The 26,662-nt window shown below is 41.3% G+C and overlaps 1 long non-coding RNA gene across 1 annotated transcript; it reads left to right on the forward strand.

Annotated features, from left to right (window-relative positions):
* Window positions 1-492: 492 nt before the first annotated feature.
* LOC133218462 (uncharacterized) lies at window positions 493-2,601 on the forward strand. Its single transcript, XR_009727166.1, has 2 exons — window positions 493-598; window positions 2,306-2,601. It is a non-coding gene; the product is annotated as an uncharacterized LOC133218462 (long non-coding RNA).
* Window positions 2,602-26,662: the final 24,061 nt, after the last annotated feature.

Consider the following 26,662-nt stretch of genomic DNA (forward strand, 5'->3'; position numbering starts at 1 on the left):
CTGCTTGTATCCTGACAAAATCTTCCCATACAGTCATCTTTGTGCCTTTTTCAGTTGCCTTGGGTCAAATCTAAAACTGAACTGATGTTATCTGATTGCTTTTTAATGATCACTTTGAACAGGTTTGGTGACCATTGGCTGGGTACTGATGGATAGGCTTCTATATACAAAAAGCTAGTAATAAAAACTGCTGTCTCTTCCAGACAGGCAGTGGGCTTGAATGCAACGTCCCTTTCTTTTCTCGTTTAGTGATGATTCCTTATAACCTCTTGTCACGTATGTAAGCAGTGAACATGCCTGTACATTTTCTTCTCCTAATATATCTTGAATTTTGGAAGTGGTTCTGATTACTAGCTGATGCTTTTAGAACTTTTAACATGTGTTAGTACCCAGTCAAAAATGAATGAACTGCCCTCAGTTTCTAAGGGATAACTATTCCAAGACTTGGCATAAAATGAAAATATTAAATCAAATTTTCCCATTTCTGCAGGAGTAAGGAAAAAGCCACATCAAAATGTTGCATAACCAGAACATCCACAAAAGTTGATTATTCTAAGATTCTAATCATGTTTCATATTAAGGAATACCATACCACAAGGTTAGTTGTTTCACCTGACCCTTGCTGAATCCACCCCTAACCTACTAACCCTTGTCCTCATACTGCAGTTTTGCTAAATCCCTGGGTACAACTGGGGATCATCATCACAGGGGAAGAGAAAAATCACCATATTTCACTGCATACAGCTCAGAAAAAGTCAGGATTTTCACACTGATACTACAGCTGTTTGAATCCCCCCCTTTCCTCCTCTCAAGTCATGGCCACTGTGCTGCCAGTTCTGCTTCTACCTAGGTTTTAATCTCTAATTACTTCATTAAGTGTCAGTTATCAAAGCTTTTCTTTCCTTAGTGTACAAGGCTTACTATTATTTAGGATCTGCACACATGGTTTTGAACAGAATAGCTCAATATGATAATAGAGGGTCATTGATCAGAAAGGGAGCTGGACTGGACGGTGTTCAAAAAGCCTTGACTCCCCTGTGTTGAGGGTTATGTATGGGCTCTGACTACTCTTTCATAAATAACGCACATAGATAAAAGCACTCAGTTGAAGTCAAACAGTCTGAGTAGGCCTTGAATCAGCTTTATGTCATAATTTCTCACAGTCATCCCACTGTTCTGCTGTTTTCATTTAGAATGAATATAAACTATCCAGATTTAGTGTGAGTGTCTGCTTTCAGGAGCAGTGCACTTAGGGATTCACTAAGTATGTGAAACAAATTCTCAGTACCACTTTTTAAAGAGGAATTGAGACTAAGTAATGGAAATAGCAGAGCCCCTGGGATTGATTAAAAGCGTGTTGAGTTCTCTAATATTCAAAGCATGGTAATTAGAGCCGTACATGACACAGAACTGTAAAATCCAGTCAATCAGATGCTCACGTACATGGGCTTTCCTTACAGCGGTTAGTTAATACCAGAAATGTTCCTTACATGTCATGGAAAAAGCATTACTATTTAGGAACCCAAGACGTCGCATACTGAATTCGCATTCCCGCTACAGTAAATTGCTGTTTATGTGGAACACACCATATTATTTTGGAAGCCTATCCAAGGGTCCATATTTTATGTCTGAGCAGGCCATGGTGATTACACTCCTCTGTGCGTCATTTGTTTCTCCTCTGAAAACTGTGCGTGTAACCACTGCCCAAATGAAAGCATAGAGGACACAATTACCCCTTCCCTCCAGTCAGGACGGGAAAGCTGATACAAGAGTAATAACCAAAAGCCAGGTCTTTCCTGCATTTATTGTCACACCCATCATAGCCAGTAACATTTCTTTAACAATAGTCATTTATGAAGGCCTGGCTTCTGTGGAAAGATTTACTAACAGCCTTAAGTGGAAACTCCACTATAAAACCAACATGCTCATGGAAATTGTACTACAAAGATATAAAAATAATGCACAAAAGTGACCCACCGATGCATTTACTGTAAAACCCAAGGACTAAAAATAAAATAACCTCAAAACATAAAATGAGTACATTTTTTTTACCCCCTTTTCTGTTTGAAACAGAAATAGCTTTAGTGGATCATAACGTAAAAGAGCATTTTGTGAGTGAAGTTAACAATATTTTCACATTCTTCCCTTCGAAGGCTCAATTTCATTTTTGCAAGAATTTGGCAGTGTAATGAAAGGTCTCTTTAAAGATTAAAAAATGAAAAAGAAAGAGAGAAATTAAAACATGAAGTAAGATCATCAAGACTGGGCAATATTGACTGATCTTCTGTCATTCTCACTACTCCAGTTGCTGAGCATTCAAATCCTAAAAGAAAACATACCACTGTCTCCAGAGATGCTGTGTCAACAAAAATTCCTTCTGCTGGCATGATACAATATCTGTTTAACTAATCAGGAGGAAATTTATCATGCAGGATTTGGTGGGGTTGTTTATGGAGTCGTTAGCACAATGGCACTCAGCTCTCAGATGTCAGTGTTGCTCTTCAGAAGATGAAATGCTGCAGCTGGTTGGGAAATGAATGAAGGCCAAAACCTGAGCTATAAAATAGGGGACTTAATCCAAATAAATCCTATTGCTAGGAATGTGTGGATGTATTGGTGGGTTTATTTGTTTGCTCATTTATTTATTTGTTCTTTCAAAACAATGAGCAGGTGCTGAGGACAATAAACAGGCTGTGTGCTGAAGGGTTTGCTAATGTTGAAAAGCCTTATAGTAATTCATTCTACACCTTTCTTGTAAGAATATCGCACTTTGCTAATGGACTCATAAAAGAGCTTTTCCAAACATCAAAGTAATGGAATGAATTCCCAGGATAATATTCAATTGCCTATATTCTGCCTAGTGCTCTGTCTCTGATTCCCAATTATAAACGTAAGATAACCAAATTCTCGAAATCTTCCAGCTTTCTTAAAAAGGTGTCTGCAAGAAAGTCTTTCTGCAACCTTGTCCCTGTAAAACGTGGCTTTAAGGAGAATTTTGATAAGCCAGAGTCTAGTTCTATGTTTATTGTTATACATTCAATTCATACAAGCATTACAAGGATGAGGTCAATAGTGTTTATAAATTTCATGGAAGATTACACTTTCAAAAATGCTTTATTAAAAAGGACCAGCAGATAAAGTGGCAGATGAAATTCAGGTTGGAGATATATAAAGCAGTGCACATAGAAAAAGTAATCCTTGGAACAAATAATTCCATAAAACAATTCTACAAAACTCCACCTCAATGTATGTTGCTAAAAAGAAAACAGAACAGAATGAAAATCAAAGAGAAGGCAAAAAATAATGAGGAAAAGAAAATAATAAAAAACATTAGTCACCATTATGCCACTGCATAAATCTGTGCTTCATTTGCTTTGTAAATACTATGTGTGGTTCTTGTCTCCTCATCATGAAAAAGATGCAGTAAAGTTGGAAAAGGCTCAGGAAGTCCCTGAGCCACAAATTTCTGAGAGAGTATCTTGAGCACTATGAATGATGGTATGCTTGCCCATTCTCTGACTTTTTCTTGTACATCCCATTATCCATCAGTCTCGGAGACAGCACAGTGAGCTGGCTGGACCTGAGGGCTGGCCTGGCACACCACTGCTTATGTTCTTGAGAGATTTAAAACAAAAATGAAGTAAGAGTGTGCTTGTCTAGGAGTGAAAAGGGAGGTGCCGTCTTACTGCATACAAGAGAGAGAAGGTATTTTGACTATTGTTGTTATCTTGGTTTACCAGAAGACCAATACATTTGGAAGAACCTGGAGAAGGCTGAGGGCTCCTAGGGAAGATTAAACTGATACTTAGGAAACATCTTAAAGCAAATCTTTTTTGTCATCAGCAGCACTTAAGCCCTGCGAAGATTTAGCTACAGTTAAGGGGTCTTCATCCAAACCCTGTGATAACTAAAGCATCTCTCATTCTGTTGACTGCACAGAATGTTGGCAGTGTCCTCCATGAGCAGGAGGAAAGAGGGGACAGAGTGGACAACAAAACAGGGGGCAACTTTTGCCTTAGAGTTATGATTAATATGTTCAAGGAGAATTAGAAAGTACTTGAGTAGTTCTGTAGGATTTCCTGCTCAAAGGATACATGGTAGGATGCTTGCTAATGCAATCTACATTGGGCAGTGCTGCTGAAATCAAGGAAAACCGAGGCTTCAGTAAAAAAGCAGAGACCCAGCTTATGCTTGGGAATGAACCCAATCTCTTGCCCTACCTGGGAACTGCACAGGTGGTAATCAGAATGACATTCTGACTCACAGATCTGATTCTTCCTTTAATTGTTCCTCTTTCATCAAATGTGGAAGACCATAGAAAAAAAACCCAAACTGTAAGTCTAGAAGAAATGGAATTGTGGTCATCCCACTGAATATGTTTTGATGGGGGATGAACAGCCTCAGGGAACTCAACTTGCTGACAACAATTTCTCCAAGCATGTGTCATTGCTCAGATTCAAAGACAAACACCAAGAACAGTAGACTCTCATTTGCATTTGCATGGTCTCAATACCCACACATAGTCTAAAAGGAACTTAGAATGTGCAATAAAAGAGTGCTGTCTTGTGGTTATGGTAATGACATAGTTCACATAATGTCTCTCCCTTTGCTGATATTAGAAATCCAATGTTTGCTTGCAGAATGAGGCAGAAATGTGAGGATTCCTGTTCTTCAATTTCTTAATATTACTGTTTATTGCTTCCTTCCACTGCAGCTAATGCCAAAGATGAAGGAAAATAGCACTGCTATCTTTATATGCAATCCTTTCTCCATGTGTGAAATGAAACTAGCTCTGCAGCTTCTTCCATACACACTGTGGTATCTCAATATCACACAGTATCTGTTATACCCCACAGTACTTATCCTTTCACATAGCATAGTGTATTGGCAGGACACCTCCACTAAAGCACACAGCTTTGTATTGTCCTTGCCTGCTGCTTTTGCTAGAATGACAGAAAATACAGCAAGCTACATCGATTTAGGGATCGGTGTTGGGACTGGTCTTGTTTAACATCTTTGTCAGTGACATGGACAGTGGGATTGAGTGCACCCTCAGCAAGTTTGCCAATGACACCAAGCTGTGTGGTTCGGTTGATACGCTGGAGGGAAGGAATGCCATCCAGAGGGACCCTGACACGCTTGTGAGGTGGGCTGATGCCAGCCTCATGAAGTTTAACCATGCCAAGTGCAAGGTCCTACACCTGGGTCGGAGCAATCCCAGGCACAGCTACAGGATGGGCAGAGAAGAGATTCAGAGCAGCCCTGTGAAGAAGGACTTGGGGGTGCTGGTTGATGAGAAAATGAGCATGAGCCGGCTTCAGTGTGCCCTTGCAGCCCAGAAAGCCAACCGTATCCTGGGCTGCATCAAAAGGAGCGTGACCAGCAGGTCGAAGGAGGTGATCCCGCCCCTCTACTCTGCTCTCGTGAGACCTCACTTGGAGTATTGTGTACAGTTCTGGTGTCCTCAACATAAAAAGGACATGGAACTGTTGGAACAAGTCCAGAGGAGGGCCATGAGAATCATCAGGGGACTGCAGCACCTCCCATATGAAGACAGGCTGAGAAAGTTGGGGCTGTTCAGCCTGGAGAAGAGAAGGCTGCATGAAGACCTCATAGCAGCCTTCCAGTATCTGAAGGGGGCATATAGGGATGCTGGTGAGGGATTCTTCATTAGGGACTGTAGTGATAGGACAAGGGGTAATGGGTTAAAACTTAAACAGGGGAAGTTTAGATTGGCTATAAGGAGGAAATTCTTTCCTGTTAGGGAGGTGAGGCACTGGAATGGGTTGCCCAGGGAGGTTGTGAATGCTTCATCCCTGGCAGTGTTCAAGGCCAGGTTGGACAAGGCCTTGGGTGATATGGTTTAGAGCGAGGTGTCCCTGCCCATGGCAGGGGGGTTGGAACTTGGTGATCTTAAGGTCCTTTCCAACCCTAACTATTCTATGATTCTATGATATGGTCACCTATCAGTCACCTTTAAGGCTTACCCACAGAAATAAAATCTAAGGAAATTCAGCTAATGGGTCATTGAATTCAAAATCTTCTTCCAAAACTTTTATGAAGGTTTGTGAAAATCCTGTGGGCAATTATACACTGAGATGCTTACAGGGGAACATTTGCTTTCAAGTTCAGAAAAAAACCCTGACTTATACTTGAAAGCAGAAAGACTTACTCTTTACAAATGTTTAAATGCAGCCCATTTGACCATGACTTTCTTAATATTATGGAAGTACTGATAGCAACTCTTCTAATCAATGTTCAATTAGGCATGAAAACAGATACTGATTGAAACCAAATTACTACACTTCAGTTCCTCTTACAGTTATGTTGTTCTTCCCAGGCAAAACATCTGGAAAACTGCCCTAGGAGGACCATTGAGGTTTTCCTTAAGGGATCCCTGACAATCCACACAACATTTAGTCCTAATTTCTGCAAGTTATGAGTGAGAGACGCAGATGTTAGGTTAATGCTTGCATGTGCTTTGTGGGCATGAATCTTATCACACTGCTGTGGATATCATTACATTAGGACAGCGATCAATTAGTTTGTGTGGGGTTTGGAGTGGGCTTGCAAATAATTTCATCTGAGTATTTGTCCTGGATCTGAAGGGCTTTTATAAACATTTTTCCTGTCCAAGACATTCCCACTTGTAAGTAGCTTTTCTAAGAGTTCAGTCTTTTACAGAACTTAAAATTAGCCAGAATCTTATATTCTAGGTAAATATTGTAAAGGAAAATATTGTAAAACCACGTAAAAGGAGGGTTCTTCAGATTGTTTCTCATTCCTGTGTGCATTAAAGAAACCAATAAGAAAATGTGAGTCAGCAAATGCCAACATATCAAAAATATATCATAGACCTTAAAGCAGTAAAGTGTTAGTAAAAGACAACATTAAGGGAAGAAAAAAGCCAGAAAAAAGGTCTTTACGTTCTGTAAAGAAAAGGTGTGTTTTCCTTGATGAGGGGCAAAACTGTGTCTCCTGGATCACAGAAATTCATTGGAGATGGAGTTGCCCCAAAGCATCCTGGGTCTAAGACTGCACAGAAGGGAGCTACATGGCTATGGCTGATTAAAGATGAGAGTGGTGGTGTCCCTCAGGGTTTTAAACTGAGCATCCTCCCCCAGATGGAGCAATTAGAATTCAATTTGTTGTGCATCCTCATGCAGTCAAGAGGTCTCCATTCTCTTGTTATTGGGCAGTGCAACTGCTTTGCTCTCCTCTTTTTCCATGGCAAATGAATTCACCAGAAGCGGACCTTGCATGATTTCTTTTCATCAGTCATCACATCCATCCATCAGGTACAGAAACATCTGGGCAAGCTAGTTAATGTGTAGCTGACTTCAGTTAATGTTTATAATTAAGCCACGAGATTCAACAAGCAGTGCATTTCTGAGGGATTATCACACACCTCAGGTGCAGTATGAGGCACCAGCCAAAAGCCAAGTGACTTCAGCTACTCAAAGAGTGCAATAATCCCTCAGAAATCTATTAACCGTGAGTGCCTTAGAGCTATTATGGCATGGAAACTCCAAGGTAAAAAGGTCATACCTGGGCTTTTAATGAGAAATATTGACACATGTATGACATCACTGACAGCCAATCAGAAATCCCCATTGTTACCCAGTGGTCACAAATAATTTTATAAGAGCCAAAAATTATAAATCAGTTTATGATGCTCTGAAAATCAAAAACGTCACTTATATATTGAAAACTCATTAAACAAAGTAAACCGCCATATATATTTATGTACAAAATGTATCTAAGTCTACCCTTTCTTCATGTCTATCCTTAAATTCATAATATGAATGATTCTGGAATTACTAATCTGCATAATATTAAGCACATTAATTATTAAAAGCTATACATTTTCAATAATATTTGCAAGATTTAATGAACACCTATGTCTTGTCTTTTAGGATCACACTCCTGCTTCTGTATTAGCACTGCTCTCAGCATCCTCACTGTATATCCTTGTCAATTGGTTGCTGAAAGAAATACTGCCCACTAAAATTGGACAAAGCCAGAGTATTTCAAATTATATTTTAGTGCAGATGGACAAATGGAAGGGAGGAAATTCTCCCTCTAGTAATCTAAGTTGGAGAGATGGCTCATTGACTTTGGCCAAAAGCATGTCAGGGATGACTCTACTGTGCTATGGAATAGCCTAAGAACTCAGCAGTACTGTAAACTCATCTAACTAAATCGAGCATCCAGAAACCTTTCCCCAAGTTGCTTGAATTGCTACCAACAGATGTAATTACAAAGGTCAAATCAGAGATAGGAACTTATTATTTGCCAAATGATATCAAAACACTAATTTTGCATCAGATGATTTGCTCAGAGGACAGCAAGACCATATGTAGATTTTCTTCAAAACTGGAAACCTATACTGCTTACTAAAAAATATCTTGCAAGACATTTATGTTCCTTGTGTTCCAGTTGGCGACTCCTGCTGTGATAAGGTGCTCTGCTGAGCATGATGAAGAACCACTCCAATGTATTTTTTTGTAATTCCACAAATATGACTGACCAACATTAAGCATTGAGTGTATAATGGCTTGCGAAAATAAGTGGGCCTTTCTTTATGAGTTGCAGAGCCAACAAAAGGGCTGTACCAGGCCAGTGAGAAAAAGCGAGTGACAGATATAAGAAGCTTTTTGAAAGAACACATTAGTATTTGAATCTACAGTTTCCATGCTCTAGCTGATGTCAGCCGTTGGGTAAAAGCCTAGATATCAGGTAGCCAAGACAAGCATCTAGCTACCACTTAAAAGCTATCTCTTTCAGAGAAGAACTGAAGTAGTATTCTTCCTATAGCTGTGCCTGCCAAGCAGCAGACAGATGCCCGCTGTGCTAGCTAAGCCTCCTGTATTCTAGAGACAGCATGCATTGCATGAAACCAAGCTATAGATTACAAAGGACCACAGCAAAGGACAAAAGACTCATGGATTTCATCACTAATGCTTGATCCGAGGACATTAATGGAAATATAAGTTAAAAGATAAGAGTCACAAAAGCCACTTTTCTTTTGTAAGCGGTTATGACATTATGAAAGTACTGGTCATAGAAAATAACCTTGGATCAAACTGATCACATGTTGAATCAGTTTAAATTACACAGAAAGTGAAACAAACCAACTCACAACCAAGATTTATTTATTTCAGAAAGAAACTTCAGGGCCACAATATACCTAGAGCATGAAGTCAACTGGACTTTGGAATTCCCAAATATCAGCACAGAGGCTCAGCACACTGGAAAACAAAACTCGTTGGAGCTTGCAGCCTCAGGAAATGGAAACTTGAAGAGAAGAGATCTGGAGGTGGGGGCAAAGCACTGCCAGATGGCTAACAAAGACAAGGGGATAGAAAAGAATCATGCTGAGGTAGAGGAAAAACAACTGAACAAGCTTAATGCCTTTAGATCAGGAGAAATGACTAATCTCCTCCCCTGAGCACTGAAAGAACTGGCATGTGAAACATCATCTCCAGTAGTGAGGCGTTTTGCTACCCCAGCATAAAAAGTTTCCTTGTGGTAGGACTGTAGCATGTGTAACTTCATCTGAAGAATGTAGAATAGAGATTTGTGCATCAAAGACATGGGAAAAGTGGGTAATGGATTAAAAACAGGGGAAAAAATATGAAAATACAGTTCTCTGATGAGAAAGTGCTGTTAAATACAGGAAAAGTGAATATTCTAGTTGGAGTCTCTGAAATATTGCATACAATATCACATAGGAAATATCTGAAATAAAAAAGGAAGGATTAGTGCTGTAACAGGTAAATGGGTTTAACTTCCAGATTTGGATGTTTTTCTTCATATTAGCTAGGACTTTGGTGGTGTTTGCCTTCCACTGTTGCATGGACCAGAGACTTCTTTTTGTGCAGTGATCACTGACAGATCATCCACAGCTATAGCAATCCTGGGCATGAGTGGAATTCTGGTATCTCCTGTTCTCTCTCTCTGACATGTACTGGTTTCATTTCATCTATAGAGTTTCATCTACTATGAGAGACAGCACATTCGGTGCAGGGTATTTGTCTATAATGCAATATCAGGAAATCAGACTAGATATAATACTCCTGACTCTTTCAAGCTACCATTAGAAATTGAGTTCATGACTTTTGTGGATTTTCTTGCTGAATTTCTTGGACAGAACATAAAATTCATATTTCAGATTTTCTTCCCAAATGGTTTTTCTTTGGAAATATAGAAAAGCTGTAGACAGATATAGAAAGAATATTCCCAAAGGCATTATATGCTGCTTGTGACATGCCACTGTGCTACTATTATATAATTGCTGATAATTCAACACAAGCATTTTCATCTTTTTTTCCATATTTCCAAACATAAAAGTTATTTTTTAGAGAAAGCTCCCCAAACCTCTTTATAGTACTCCTTCAAAACTCTGTGTTGCTCTAATGATGTTATACTTTGAAACACAAAAGCTACTATTGCCTTGTTTTTTTCCACTCCTTATTGACTGTCCTGTCTGGTATATATACCATAGGATCTTCATAGCAGGAGACATCATTTTGATTTGATAGCATCTACAACAGGAGTTCCTGGTTCCTACTGGAGAAATGCTCCTCCAATACAAAACCCAAGACACATTACTGTGTGTCAGCAAACTAAATCAGAAACTTTCAGGTAAAAAGCAAAAAATTGTTGTTTTATGTTTCAGAAATTGGTAGGAGATAAAGGTGGAACTTTAGATGATTTCCAAAATTGCTGTGATTGTCTTTTGCCATTTTAAAAGTGAAGTTAGTGTTACTCCTTGAGAATGCAAAGTGAAACTTCAAATGCTGTCTCTGGAACAAGAATTTCCCATGATAAATTTAATATAGACCATCTCCTTTACTTAGCATTTTAAGGGAAGGCTGTTGCAGTGAGCCTCACTGCATTCCTACATACATTTGATAATAGGCAATCTGAACCAGAAATTTCAGATGCGTTCATGTCCTAAGAGCGTGTCATGGTTCAAGCCCAGGTGGTAACCCAGAACTGTGCAGATGCTCGCCCGCTCCGCTCCCTTCCTCCCCCTGCTCGTGGAGGGATGGGGAGGAGAATCGAAAGAATGTAACTCCCATGGGCTGAGATAAGAACAGCCCAGTAACTAAGGTATAACACAAACCACTGCTGCTACCACCAATAATGGTAAGGGAAATAACAAGGGAAGAGAATACAGCCGCTCACCGCCTGCCAACCAATACCCAGCCCAACTCAAGCAGCGATCTAGCCCTTCAAGGTAACTTCCCCCAGTTTCTATAGTGGTCATGACGTGCTGTGGTATGGAATACCTCTTTGGTGAGTTTGGGTCAGGTGTCCTGTCTCTGCTTCCTCCCGGCTTCCCCTCCTTCCTGGCAGAGCATGAGGCTCAGAGAGTCCTTGGTCAGACTAAACACTACTGAACAACAACGAAAAACATTGGTGTTGTAATAAGGCTGAGAGTCAAAAACACAGCACTGCACCAGGTACTAAGAAGGAGAAAAATGACTGCTATTGCTGAACCCAGGACAGAGTGGTATCATAGCATCATAGAATAGTTAGGTTTGGAAAGATCATCAAGTTCCAACACCCCCTGTCATGGGCAGGGACAGCTCACACCAAACCATGTCATCCAAGCTTCTGTCCAATCTGGCCTTGAATACCGCATCACTTCATGCACGCTCTAGTGTCATGAGTTCAGACAATTCCCCAGTTCAAACAGATCCTTTCAAACTTCCCAAATGCTGCTATGACCTGAAATGATAGATGGTTTGTCATGTTTATCCTGATGTGACACAGTGGTCCTCCTGCAGGTACACAAAGGGAACATTTCTAATGTAAATATTCTTATATAAGCATTGATAGCTTTCTGACCACAGGTATTTTCTCTTTGTTTCCTCTTGCCTTCTGAAGAGTTGCTTATCTAAAATCTCAAAAGTCACCCTGGGACAGCTGATTTCAGTCCAGCATCCAGGATCTGATCCCATTTTCAGTACAAATGAATGTCTTTTGTTTAAAAATACAGTAACAAATCACAGTATGCTCAGGAAACAGTGGCACTGTACACTTAAGATTTAAAAGGATGTTAACAGGCTGCTCTGTCCAAAAGTCTTGAAATGGGAATATTTTTCATAATACTTTTCCAGATTCTAAACACAGATTCTAAACACAGCAAGCTCACATTACCACTGTGCCACCAATGTGGTTATTAGAGCCTTGGAATATCGTTTATTATCCTGACTCCAGCCTGCTGTCCCCAGAATAGTCATGCTGATACCCTAAGAGGTAATTATCAAGCCTGACTTCCCTGGGATGCTGTGATAATATACTGATATTTCAGAATTATACCCCTTGGATTTAGATCAGTTGCTCACAATCCAGGCCAACCAATGAGATAAAAATTAGTGTTTGCCAGGTGAAAAAGGGCAGAATCACCAGAAAGGAAAACGCTATTTAGTTACCAGCTCTTCTGGACATGTCAAACTGTGGGGACTGTGAAAGCCAATGGACTTTTTTGGGTCAATGCAGAATACCTGTGGGTCCACCTGAGGATTAGGTAGGTATTAAATGCACAGGGTGAAATGCTGATCACACTAACAAAGCTTCCAGTGATACCAGTGTGGCCAGGATTTCACTCTTCAGGGCTATTTATTGCTCCAGCAGTTATCTGCACCTGTGACTCTATAGGTTCAACATCCAAAACGAGACTGGTCACTATGAGACCCTTAAAAATTACTTTTTATTTTTTTCTTTTAAAAAAGAGGAACTCCATAAAAATAAAGTATCTGACAGTGTCCATAAAAATGGAATTACTGTTCAGTGCAAAATGTAGGCTGAGGTGATAGCCAGAAAAAAATGACTTATACAACTTTGCTTGATGTGGAAAACAAGTGTCAGCTCCTCACTGCTATATTGTTAATACATGAAAATAAAAGAAATCCTATAATGTCTATTGGAGCTTATTGTGGATGAGTAATATTGAATGCACCATCATAAAATACATAATGCAGTCAGTAAACCTGAGCAGATCTCAGGGGTTTTCTCCCTTTCTTTCTTTTTTATACTTTCCCTCCTTTTTCAACATCTGTTTTAGGTCACCCTTGAATCCTACCTTCTCCCCAGGAAAGTAATACAATGGTGTGCTCACAGAGCCCCCCCAATGCACTCATACACATTCTCCAAATGACAAATAATCTCCATGTATCTTCTGGGAGCAATAAAAATCCTTGGATGTGTTCCCAGAGCCCTCAGGAAGTTCAAAAATCTTTAGGGGGGAGCCCTGGATTGAGTTTTTATCTCTAGAATTTTACATAACAAACTTGGTAAGCATTGTGTAACAGTTAATACATATTCAATGGCCAAAAAATTAAAAAAGACATTAAAAATAACATGGGGGAAGGTCAAATGAGTCAAAGGCCTAGTGTACTGACTGCTTCATGGTTAGGACTGGGGTTCCTGTTTTATCCCATTTGTGCTGTGCTCACCAGTGTTTGGGAACTGCAGCTGCTCCCTGTGATGGAGTGCATTGCGAGATAGCAAAGCTGAACGGGTTCCATGCATTGTTCTCCATGGCAAAGTTTCTTTTCCTTCCCTTGTTTCCTATATCATGTAAAGCCCTCGGCACCATCTTCACAGTTTTGTCTGACACTTTCAAGCCTGTTTATGTGACTCTGTCCAACAGTTCTGCTCTTATTAACTGTAGTTTGAGACTGGGCAGCTGAATCACAGAGCACCAGTATATGACTGAGCTGCTGCTACTTTTATAAATAAGAGGATTCTCTAAAGATGGTGCTAATGCAAATGTTCTATTGTATATAAAAATACCATTAGAATCATAGAATACTTAGGGCTGGAATGGACCTTAAGATCATCTAGTTCCAGCCCAGCTGCTATGGGCAGGGATACCTCAATCTAGACCATGTCACTCAAGAAGAGTGTCTCTGCACGAGAAAACCCAACTACCTTCATGAACTACCATTCAAATGAAAAAAAAAAAATAGGTATATTAAAGAAATCATAAATCTTTAAACTAATGTAGCACTGGATCAGTTAGTCATGAAAAAATAAATCACTGTTTTTTAGTTTGATGTGTCTACTGAACACAGAGATCATCTCACAAGGAAAGCACAACAGAAGATGACCGTTCACCATCTGGATATCATAGAAATAATGAGTAAGTGACTGATATTCAGCTGCTTCATTCACACTAATATTCATGTGTGTTCAAGCTTTTGTTATACATTTTTCCTGTTACATGATGCAGTGTAAGGGTAGCAACGGGCCAAGACTAAGACTGTGAACTCTGACAATAACATGCGTTAGCCTCTCCAATGAGTCCAGCCAAGCTCAAATCATCTCTGGCAATAATTGTTTCTGAAGTGTGATTGATAGTACTCTAATTTCTGGTAAGTTCTTCTCCCATAATCATGGTCATGTGTGATTCATCTTACAGTAAGGGAAGTAAATCACAGTGCTGATAGTGATATTTGGATCGATTCTCCCTAAAGCATGGCAGGGTTTTTTTGCACTTAATCATACCAGTTTTTAAAAACAATTAGGTTTAGTGATAAAGTATGAAACAAGCTTGGGTACAAACATTGGCTAAATATTGTTGTACAGCTCAGAAGAGGCTAATTTACCCTGCCAACAAGAACAGTATTAAAAGGAGGAAATGCTGAGGAGTTCCATAAGCATGGAATTTATCCCCATATAGAGTGGGGAGGCCCAGGAGCTATTTGAGTCAGACTTTAAGCCATAGCAATTTAAGTGGGATTTAAGTTGTGTGTAGACCTGTGCTGGCTTCCTGCACAGAAGAGACTTTCAACCAAAGACATTATGAGGAAGATGGGAAGGGATTACAAGCATTCTAGATACATTTCCATCCCTAAGGCCCAGGATATGAATGCACACTAAACCTACAAGAAGGTAAACGAGGGTGCAAGCCCCCTGTGTGTTAGCTATGCAGTCATGATAAATTAGAGGTAGATTGTCTCTAAGGGCAAGAAAGCTTTTGTGACACCAGTATATTTTAAACCACCTATTACATTCTCCAAGCACCTCATCCCTTACTGTGCAATGAAAACAGACGCTGTCGCCCATGAAAACCAGCGTTTTGAGATGCAAGGTCAGTTACTAGTTTGTGTGGAGCTTAGGCAGGGGGGAGCATGTGGTCTATAATCACTTATGCAGATATACCTTAAGATGGCTAAGTGCAAGCTCTGCAAAAGCCAGTGTACAAAGCCAGGAAACCTCTGCATGATCTAATGGCAAATACTGTGAAGTGTCACTGAGGCCACCTTTCCTGAGAGCACCTGAAGTTAACTTCACAGCTAATTACACAGTCAGACCCCTGAAGTCCCCCTACACCACTTACCCCCTACACCACTTACCTCCTCTCCCTCACCACCTCCCCTCCTTTGACAAAACAATTGAGATACTCCTTAATGAACAGCTTTAAAGACTTTTTCAGCTGAAAATTTACCTGTTCTTGCTGGGGTAATATTAATACAGATCTTTTTCCCAAGAAGGCAGCTTGGTTAGCTGGTGCACTAATGCCAGTGCTTGCACTGGCATGATGGAAAAAGTTGCATGGTAGAAGGAGCATCCGCTGCCAGCAAGTAGGGTGGAACAGACAATCTTGCTTTTTAGCAGTGTATAAATGTTCACAAGATTATAGCACGAAGCTCTGTTTTTCAAGGGTATTTTGCTGTCTTTCTTCCCTTAGGATTTAAAACCAGAAAGCCTAAAGCTTGAGGGCTCGGTGTATAAGACTGTCGCTGTACATGGCTGCTTGACAAGGGAAGGTAGTAGTGGTTGTGATTGTCTTCTGCTTCCCAAATGGCCCAATGTACTATGTTCCTACCTGGGATTGGTGATCAGACTCATCCTTTGCCTAATCCAGAGATGACACTGGACAAAAGGAGCAAGCCACTAGAAAAAGGCAGAAAACCAGTGTGGCTGCCTCCTTCTCTTTCTGTTGGTGGTTTACATGAAACTACATGTACTTGGAGCATATGAGACATTTGGGAGATTTACTGAGAAAAATACCTCCATTGAAATTGGCAGTCTAAATTTTGGATAATGTGCCAGAACTTTAAAGGCCTAAATCTACTTTGTGAGTTTCGTTCTCAGGATACATGTAAAAGCCATGGATTACAGCCATTAGTATGCATGACCATGGTTGGAAACGGGAATTAGCCAAAGACTCAGAAGAAAATACGTTTGCTTGGAAAACACCTTTCCATGAATTTTACTAGTTCTAAGGAGAATACATATTGATCTTTGGCCTTCAGAATTCTCGAAATCTTTCCACTTATAAATAGTGAGGTGCTGGTACCTAAAGGTCTCACTAGGTGCCTAGGGGAACTTTTATAAATAACAGTCCTTATTTTTCATTCCTTGTAATCAGAGTTAAGAACAGACATAATTCTACCTAGATGAACAGTTGCAATCATTTTAATAATGACTGAACTTAACAGACTAAAGTAAAATAACTAGATTTTAACAGAAACCCTTTTCTAGCAATTGTATGTGATAAATGTTAGTGGCATTCCTGGGTGAACTCATTTTTAAAGCAGTTTAGGATTCTTTTTTTTTTAAAACACACTCAATGACTTCTGGGGTATTTTTACAAACTAGAAAACAGGCTCAGCAGTCTCATTTCTTAAACTTATTTAATATAGCTACTGAAGCATAAACTTATCAGGTATGAATGTGAAGCAGAATAATCTGACTTTGACTGGTGCATACCTTTGAATACAGAGATAAACTGTACTGAGTCATGTACGGTATGTTTTTCTAAGCATTACAGCCATGCACAAAAGATCAAATTTCTGTCTCAGTTTCAAAGCTTCGTTTTACTGAATAGGAGGTAGACTGTAGTTTTAATTCTTTTTTACAAATTAAAATCAAGTTTAAATGTACTGGCCTCAGCATAAGGAATACATGTCATGTAACTACTTTTCATTGCTACCTCTTTTTAAGGATGTAGACAAGTTTATAAAATAGAATAACTTGGACCCCAGCACCAGGCAGCAAGGCAAGAATGATGCTCTCTTCCTTAAGGTACTAGAACTATGACTAACGAAATCTACACTAAATTATTCACTTCTCTAGGAACATCTCATGTCATCATTTAACCTCTTAGTTCTTCAGTTCCCCACTTACCAAATAGACATAATATTTCCATACTTTAATGGAGCCCGAGAGGATTCTCTAAATGACTTCTTTGAAATCCTCAACATTTTAAGTACTGTAAATGAATCAGCCTTATTTATAGCTGTGCCATAAAGCTACTTTATATATCACTGTATGAGAGGAAGCCAGAGTTCAGCCAAGTCAGCTGAGGATGGGATTTTTGTATGGAAAGAAAGTTAAGCTGTTGTGGCCACAAAGGTCTAGTAAGAAAGCAAGGGATGAGAGGAATCTGGGCTTCAACTTTAATATTGGTTTTAGGTTTGGGATTTTTTTTGTGGTTCCATTTTTCTTTTTTCCTGGAACCCGTATATCACCAATAGGTAAATAATAAAACTTGACTCATAGTTACAAGAGCCTTAGTTATCACAGAAAGGCTGATTCTGCATAGACAAATATGTAGCTAAATCCTAAAGCCCATGAAGAACCTTAGCAGGGTCAAAGGGTCTTGTTTGGAGAAGAGTCCCCTGTACTGAGCTGCTGACATCATCTGAGTTTGGACAGCAGCAGCACACAGATAGAAGGGGAAACCACACAGCCCAGTAGTGTTTAGGGTGATTTCATTACAGACATACTGTATTCCCCAAAGAGCCCCTGGAAGCAACCTGGAAGGATTCCTATGAGCTCTTAGGATCCTTAACAGTGACCTTTGAAACAAGTTAGCTTAAAGTTCATCATGAATAAGGTGATAAAAAAACCACAGCACCTTCCCATTTCATGCGAAGAGTATTTTGGCATTCCTTTCAACTCTGCAAGGACTTCAGTGCTGGGCAAGCAGAGCAAAGCCAGATGAGGGCCTCCTCCATCTGGGCAGAGGTGCTGCAGGTACACGAGGTGCAGCTAGGGTCCTTCATACACCTTTCTCCTCTGCCATTTCCTCTGCACTCTGCTAGCACAGCATGAAGCGCACTATTAGAAACAGAATTAATTGCAGACTTGCAAACATTTATTGGGCAACTTCTAGCTTGGTGTCAAGTTATGGTCATATCATGTTGCCAAGAAGGTCTTTAAGAATGTTAGTGTTTCAGGAAGGTCCCACTGAGAATTCCTCTTTTACTGGAGTGAAAGTCAACACTGTTTAAGGAGATGGAAGTAAAGATATAAAGCCCCTTTTCTGGGCTGACCCAGCAAAATATTCCATTAGCTGGAATAGCAGAGCAATTGCTTTCAAAAACTCAAAGATGAAGTTTTAGATCCCCCTGAAGATTTATTGTGAGCATATAGTAATTGGTACGTAATTCATATTCTTTAATTAGACAGTTCTTTGATGGCCTGTAGCTGAGCAAATTTAGCAACTGGATGTTTTAGTGGAAAGAATATTAAAATCCTTTTACATGCAACAGGATCAAATTTGGTGGCAAACAGAGCTGCAGAAATATGATTTTGCTTAAAAAATAAATATGCTTTTTGCCTACTGGTGAGAAATTATTTGATTACAGCATGTAAGTACTCTCAGAGAGAGAGGAGAGGGGAAAGAAAGCATTAAAAGAGCTGTTATTCTAGTAGAAGAAGGTTTAACAAGAATCTTTGTTTAAAGCTAGATAAACTCAAATTAGAAATTAGATAGATAAACTCAAATTAGAAATTAGATACGCTTTAATAGCAAAGCTGATTAAGCAATAGAACAAAACAGAAGGGGCAGGCTGCTTTCTCCCTCCTTTTTGATGTCTCTGTGCTAACACTGATTGCTCTCTGAAAGGTATGCTGCAGTTGGATGCAAACTCCTAGGCTCAGTGAAAGACAAAGCTCAGTCTTTCATATCTGAAAGGATGTCTGATATGCAATCCAGACTGGATGACCTAATCTCTACATCTGCCCTTAACATCTATGAATACATCTGACACTGTATACTTGTTTCTTTAAAATTCTAGAATGAAAAATGTATTTTTATGATTTGATTTGTTGTCATAGTAGCATTCATTCAGCTAAAGAGGGGCTAGCTTCCTAAGGGGCATAGACCAGGTATTTTTTGTAAGAGTTCTCCTTTTTGCCAGATTACCACCTCTGGGGTCACCAAATATACCAGCTAGAGGCAAAGAAAGGGAGCTCCCAGTGAAATGCTGAACAATGTGCAAAGCTATGGTTTCCTTTTCCATCCCTGAACTCAGTTTATTTGATCAACTTGCCTATTCTGAATGATGAAGCAGAGAATAATAGATAAGTACTTTTTCATATCTTCACTGTGCTTAGAGTAAAAATGTGCCTTTTTTTAGGGTGGGAAACTAATAAATCTTAACCTATAAGAGTTACCCGTGCACTGGTAGAGGCATACTTCCTCCATTTAGGGATGTATCCATGCTGCCTCTGGAATAACCCTGAAGTAACAGCTGCAAAGCCAGTGAGCATCTTGGTTTCTGAGTGGAGCTTTCATTCTTTGCTGGAGAGAACAATCTTGGTTCCCACTTATTTCACAAGTCTGTTTTAGTCTATCACAGAGTTATAGAAACTTCTTCATTACCATTTCTAGTTCCAGTGGCCACAAGGCTGATGTAAGGGAGAGACTGCTTGATAAAGGCACTAGACTTATAGCTGTGAAAGAAACTACAGGGCAAAGCCTCTGCAGGGTTGAACTACGCAGAGCAAAGCTGAACATGTCCTGTTCTGGAGAAAACTGATGTTAGATTCAGATTCTGGGTCAGTCAGAAGTGGCGTCCAGAGACTGAGCAGTGATGGGAATGGCAGTGTCTGCACATTTGTCTCTGTGTGTTGATAGCATTCACTCTAGCAGAGTGGCCAGCATGAATTCAGGTCTGAAGAGCAGCCACATTAACCCACAAAGCCGGTTTTAAAATGTGTTTCTGAAATATGGTAGCCCGTGAGTGGTCCAGAACACAGGTTTTTCTCCTGTGGAGTTGCCTTCATCTCACTTTGTTTTGGGTGAGAAACAAAGACACAGGAAAGCTGAGTGGATACAGGAAGACATATTCAAATGGGACAGCTCTTGTATCCTCGCTCATCTTCTTGAGCCAGAGTTAAAAGTGAGTGTATCATATCCAAATAAACAGTGGAAGGCAAGAACTCAGTGTGGGAAAATACTCTGAGGCTGGACAGCATGATCCAAGATTCACACATAACCGATTAGACAAATGTCTGCTCTCGGTCTGCCTTAACTTCCACAATTAAGCTGCACTTTTGGAGAAGCAGCAGCTCATGGGAACAAGCTTGTGTGCTTAGAGGTGCATGGGAGTCCTTTTCCTTGACATTCCCATGCCAGAGAGACAGCCTAGCACATGGGGAGGCTAAAGAAGGGGTTTCTCCCTAGCATTTTGAAACAGCAAATCTGAGTGGGGAGCTCCCATGACAAAAGCAAGGGAATGTGATCTGCCAGCTGCTGTCAAGCATGTTCTTCACAAACAATGCAGATATAACCTTTATGCCTTAAAGTGAGTACTGTACAGGAAATTGAATACATGTGACAGAGACAAGTGGAGCTGAGAGATCTCGTAAATGCAGATGAAGACATCTGCATCTCCAGTTCAGAGAACACCTGTTAACAGCTTACACACCATGTGCATCCTGCTGTTGAACAAGTCCTCATGAGACCCGATTCCCAATCCACCTCATTCATCACCAGGCTTCACCTTTCCCCCCTGAGAGGATCATAGCAAGGAGAGGGATAACAGATGGGGACCCATCTGGGCTGCCTCAGGGAGAAAATTGCCTGGAGGGCTCATCTCCAGAAGGAAGTCCCACAGCACTGTTTCTTATACTGGAACCTAGGGAAATGTTAGCTCCACTCCCAACATGTATAAATTCCATTGTCAGAGATCCCCAGTATCCCTTAGTACAGCCCTGCAGACCACAGCTGTTACACTGGACCTGAGCAAAGAGGCAGCTTTTGAGGGTGCTGGGTCATTGCCAGGACCTTTGAATTGGATTCTGGATTTAATTGGCCAGGAAGACACCTGCAGGTGTTTTCACACCTATTCTGATCCCACTGGAAAATGCAGTGTAACCAGCAGGGATAGCATGGAAGGACAGCACCGTCACACAGGCTTGAAGCTGCCTCCCTGTTTCTCTCCATCAGAATGACAAGCTTCCATTGCTTTGAAAGAAGATGGAGTAATTGAATACTTCTCCAAAATCGAGAAATTACTTGACTGTAAACTCTCACAGTGTCATACACTTCCAGAAAGCCTTAGAAAAACTTGCAGATGACAGAAGAGAGTGAGAAGTCTGAGGCATGTACTAAATAAAGTATAAGATGATAGCAGATTCCAGGAAAAAAGCTGGAGCTTTTCACATTCAGGAAGCATGAATCTACTTGTTTGCTCCAGACTAAAAGGTAAAGGAAGATACAAAGAGGGGTCAGTAAAAAGTAAAACCAAAATGGTGTTAGCAGCATCACAGATCTAACAGGTCTGTCTTGTGCAGTTCCAATGCTCACCAGCTTTGTCAATCAGCTGCACCACGATTCTTATCACCTACCAGCCTACAAAAAAGTGGCAGCCATTAAAACCATTAGCACAACCAGAAACACAGCATCTGGTGCAAAAAGTACAGTGCAGGTAGAAATGGAAGCATTTGCTTGTGTACAACAAGCTGACAGGCTTGTTGTATTTTCTACACTTAAAGATATTCACCTGCAAAAGAGCACAGCAAGCCTGACTGCTTCCCTATTTGCTGTTTCTGCTGCATTTTGTCATGTAGAATAAGAGCAACCACTTCAGACTTGTGCTCTAGCTCTAGAGCAGGCTTGTTTTTGAAGATTCAGCCAGGGATGAATCCTTCACAAGGATCTGTGGATCTGTTCCTATGGTTTCATCTCATCTGGTCCAAATAAAAAACAAAGTAACATAGGAAACCATGGGACCTATTGCTGCCTCCTCTATAATCAAGCTGGCTATTGACCTGAGCATTGCAGGATCAAGATAGGTATCTACTCCCATACCACCAGCACTGAGCTCTGCCGCGAGGATAAGGAGCAATACCTTCTCGAAAGTTTTCATTACCAGTGTTTAAAGCAGAACATGGAAAGAACATGGTGGTCTCTCACATACAACTTACATGTTTACATGAAGCTTTGCCAGTGCTGTCAAGCACCTAATTAAAGTCCTCTGTTAATAATGAATAGGGTATAAACACATGCTACATATCCAAATAACACATACGAACTATTTGCCCTCTTGAACCTAATTTATACCACTGTATTTTGAACTGATGTAGCATAATGTATAATGAGTAACTGTACAATACAAGGTCAAGCTGGAGTTTTTCTAAGGCTGGGAATGAAAACAAACACTACAACATTACACGACAAAAAGCCTAAATATTACTCCATGAGGGACTGTTATATTTTGAGGAAAACAGTGTTACTAACAAAGAATTCCTTGTGGACTTCTAGTGAAGATATTTGATTAGGATGCCTAAGTGCTTTTCAAATTCCCTTCAAGAACAACAGCTAGTAGTGACTGAACTCCTCAAACATCTGGTCTTGTCCTCTCACAATATTCTGAAGCCCCAAGAAAGAAAAAAGGCAAGATGTGTGTGAAGCAGAGATTTTTGAGGCTGTGACAGAGTGAAGAATTTATTTCACAAAGTACCTGTTTTTAGTAATTTCAGCAGCAGCAACATGTTACCCATACAAAAAGCAACTCGTGAGAAGTTGGCAGTCTTCAGCACATCAGGAAAGGATGTCACTGCAAATGCACTAGCAATAATATCTAGGAGATCTCTGGCCAGGTCTCATAAATTAGGAAAGAACTGCTAAGGGTTTGTCACAGTCAGCTGCCACAATGGCCATAGAGCCAGTGAGGTGGCAGAATTTATAGAGTCATAGAATTACAGAATACTTTAGGTTGCAAAGGACCTTAAGATCATCCAGTTCCAACCCACTGCCATGGGCAGCAACGCCTCACACTAGACCATGTCCCCCAAAGCTCTGTCTCACCTGGCTTTAAACACTGCCAGGGATGAAGCAATCACTACTTTGGGCAATCTGTGCCAGTGCCTCAACACCCTCACAGGGAAGAACTCCTTCCTTACATCCAACCTGAACTTCAAGTGTTTCAGTTTGAACCCATCACCCCTTGTCCTATCTCTTCAGTCCCTGATGAAGAGTCCCTCTCCAGCATCATTGTACCCCTTCAGATACTGGAAGCTGCTCTGAGATCACCATGAAGCTTCCCTTTTCAGGTGAAGCTAAGGAAAGTGAGGAAATAGACTAACAGATTAAGAGACTTCAGGAAAGCAGTGGGCAGGATATGTGGGAGGCTACTTCGAAGAGCAAAGGATAGACTGATTTTCAAAATCAAGCTCATATAATACACAGGCAGTCTGTACAAAAAAATGTGCAAGTGCAACAGGAGGCAGTCTGGATAAATTCTGATGACATAACTAAGATGCAGTGGAAAAGGAAACTGTTGTGGCAGTGATGAAGGGAAAGTAGAAGACTAAGACAATCAGAAATTACAACTACACAAATCAGAAAATACTCACTGTTAGGTTGCCTAGAAATTGTTAAAAAAAATTATGTCCTTAAAAAATTTGAGGCCCTGGTATTTTCAAAACTTCAATCACACCAATGCTTGTTTCCCTGAGATAGGTCTAGATAAATATATGCATACATTATATAAACACATATAGTATCTAAAGGGAGCCTACAAGAAATCTGGAGAAGTGATTTTGACAAGGGCACATGACAGAAAAAAGGAGAATGGTTTTAACCTAAAAGAAAGGAGAGTAAGATCAACACTAGGAAAAAAATCCTTTCCCTCCATTCCATTCCGTTCTGCTCCATTCCATGCCATCACCTGGCAACCTAGCAGTCACATTGTCCTGGGAGAGTATAAAAGGGAGCAGGCTCCTGTGTCCTCTGGCCTCCGCTGCACTCCTGGGGCAGGGAAGCCCAAGACTTCCTACAGGAAGTCCTTGAGGAACTGCTGCAGCTCCTTGTTTGGAGCATCTAGCAGGGGAGCACAGCTACTGTATACCCGGGACTGAGAAAGGGGAGGGCCTGTGTCGGGGAAGGTTGTCTGTCCTCTTGCCGAGAATGCAGCCTGAGGAGGGACGCATGTGGAGTGGCAAAGGAGCAAGGGGACGCCTGCGTAGCCTGCCAGCTCAGCTGCATCAACCCCAGCGATCAACAGGGTGACAGGTATCGCAGCCAGACAGCCCTGAAATCCAGGCAGAGCTAGAGGCTGGGCAGGGAAGAGATGGAGAGTTTTACGCTGCAAGGCCAGGTGCTGGCAGGGCCAGCTTCTCAGCTCATGGCAGGGAAAGCAATCCTTTTCAGCTGGATAGGCAGGGCTAGATGCCAGGAATGCCTTTCTGAGGAGCACCGCAGAGCTCACCATTCTCATCCCCCACAGAGCCATAAGCAATGGGATGCAGAGATGCTTCCAGAGATGCCAGCGCTTTGGAGCAGCCACTGATGCCCTGCCACGTGCAGGAAGGATGGTTTCTTGCCCCCAGGCTCGATGAGGCCAGGTGCCTTTGGCCACTCTCAGCAGCCCCTGAAGTGACTCCTGATTGAGGGAGAATAGGGCTTGGGCATCTGAGGGGAGGCGTGAGCAGCCCGTGGAGCAGGAGCAGGTCCTGCTCCCATGCTCAGGGATAGCCGATCACCAGTGCTGGGGTCAGGAAGGAATTTTCACCCGGGCCACATTGGCACTGGTCCCAGGGGTTTTTTGCCTTCCTCTGAGCATGGAGCAGGAGCACTTGTCAGGAATGGGTTCTGCTGTGTGATGCCTACAAGTCTGCATGACAAGTGGTGCCCTAGGTCTAAGGGGTCCAGCCAGGAGAGCAGCAGTTGCACTGCAGCCCCTGCAGTGCATGTCCCAGAGCCATCCAGGAGACAGGGACAGGCTGAGCTACAACACAGCTCAGGCAGGGACTGAAGACCCCAGGCTGAGCTGAGACGTGGCCCCTGGGCCCTTGGCAGAGGCAGCGGAGTGGGGGTCCCAGCAGAGATGGGTCCCAGCTACTGAGGCCTTTGAGTACCCCCAGTACCCTGCCAGAAGTAGCCCTGCTCTGCTCATAGGATCTCCTTTAGACATTGACGGTTGGCCTCTTTAGACACTAAGTAGTGGGCAGATGGACTTTCTCTCTCATGCACTCCTGTTCTTCTTAGGCTCTTGTGTCTCAGTATGTTTTCCCAAGGGAAACAACGCAGGCATTTCTCAAAATGAGGACTAGGCAGTAAAAGCAAATCCATGGGGAACTGAAGAGCTATCGTTGGCCTCCAACAGATTTGCGACCATTTGCTTGAGGAGCGTGTCCTGCTTCAGACTGAGGCTTCCAGCCTGGCTAGTGCTAGAGAGGTGGGAACCCTGCTCAACTGGATGAACACAGAAGACTTCCATCATGCGCACACATCTTCTTCTCCTCTGGGGCCTGCCTCTGGGGAGATCTAGATTAGACATTAGGCAGAAGTTCTTCCCTGTGAGGGTGGTGAGGCGTTGGCACAGGTTGCCCAGAGATGTTGTGGCTGCCCCATCCCTGGCTGTGCTCATGGCCAGGTTGGATGGGGCTTGGAGCAAGCTGCTCTAGTGGGAGGTGTGCCTGCCCCTGGCAGGGGAACTGGAACCAGCTGAAGAGAGAGCCTCTGCCCTCCTTGGAGCTACCCTTTAAGGACTGGAATACTGTGATGAGCTCCCCCTGGTGTTTTAACCCATGCTCAGACACATTCCGCTCCGTTCTGTTCCGTTCCATTCCATCACCTGCCAACCTAGCACTCAGAATGTCCCGGGAAAGTATAAAAGGGAGCAAGCTGCTCTAGTGGGAGGTGTGCCTGCTCCTGGCACGGTGTTTGAATTAGGTGCTCTTTGATGTCCTTTGCAGCCAGCCCGTTCTATGATTCTATACACATGTATATTCACTTGCAACGAGGGAGATATGCTTCAAATAATGAATTTTAAGTTTCTTCCAGATATACATTGACAGCATTTAGCAGTTCAAAGTTGAGCTGGAAATGAAATTGTCAAGTATCATGAAGTACAAAAAATAGGACGTGATTGGAAATCTCACTGGCAATCATTTTTAATTGCATTCCTTAGGACAGGTTTTTCTGTTCATTAATTGTTTACCCTGCTATTCTATGTTTTGCAGGATATGAATTACATCACTATTTATTATATTTCATCTTAGAAATTATAACATAGAATTTTGCCCTTGAGTAATGAGTAAAGGGATTCCAGGGAATCACAGTTCTTAGGATTAGGAGCTTTGTACATTAGCTAAACTTATTCATGGGTACTTCATACTTACTTTCTTTATTGCAATCACTAATCTGAAACCTAAATAGTTACTTTACAGGGTATACCTACTATGTCATTTTTATGGACAATAATCTTTCCCCCCTTGTTCTATCAACCTTTATTTTTCCAGGATAAACAAAATTCTTTCAGTTACCACTTTGCAGCACCTTCTAATTTCTTTTGATTATTTTAGTATTCACACCCCATGCCCATTTTATTCTGAATTCACCTTTCTATGCTAGAGCCGATCAGAGCCTAAGATGAAGTCTTATCAGTAATTTTTGCAA

Source organism: Neopsephotus bourkii, unplaced genomic scaffold, assembly GCF_033783945.1.
Source record: "Neopsephotus bourkii isolate Nb327-2 ecotype Australia unplaced genomic scaffold, CSIRO-AGI_Nbou_v1 NB_114, whole genome shotgun sequence".
In the NCBI taxonomy this organism is placed as follows: Eukaryota; Metazoa; Chordata; class Aves; order Psittaciformes; family Psittacidae; genus Neopsephotus; species Neopsephotus bourkii.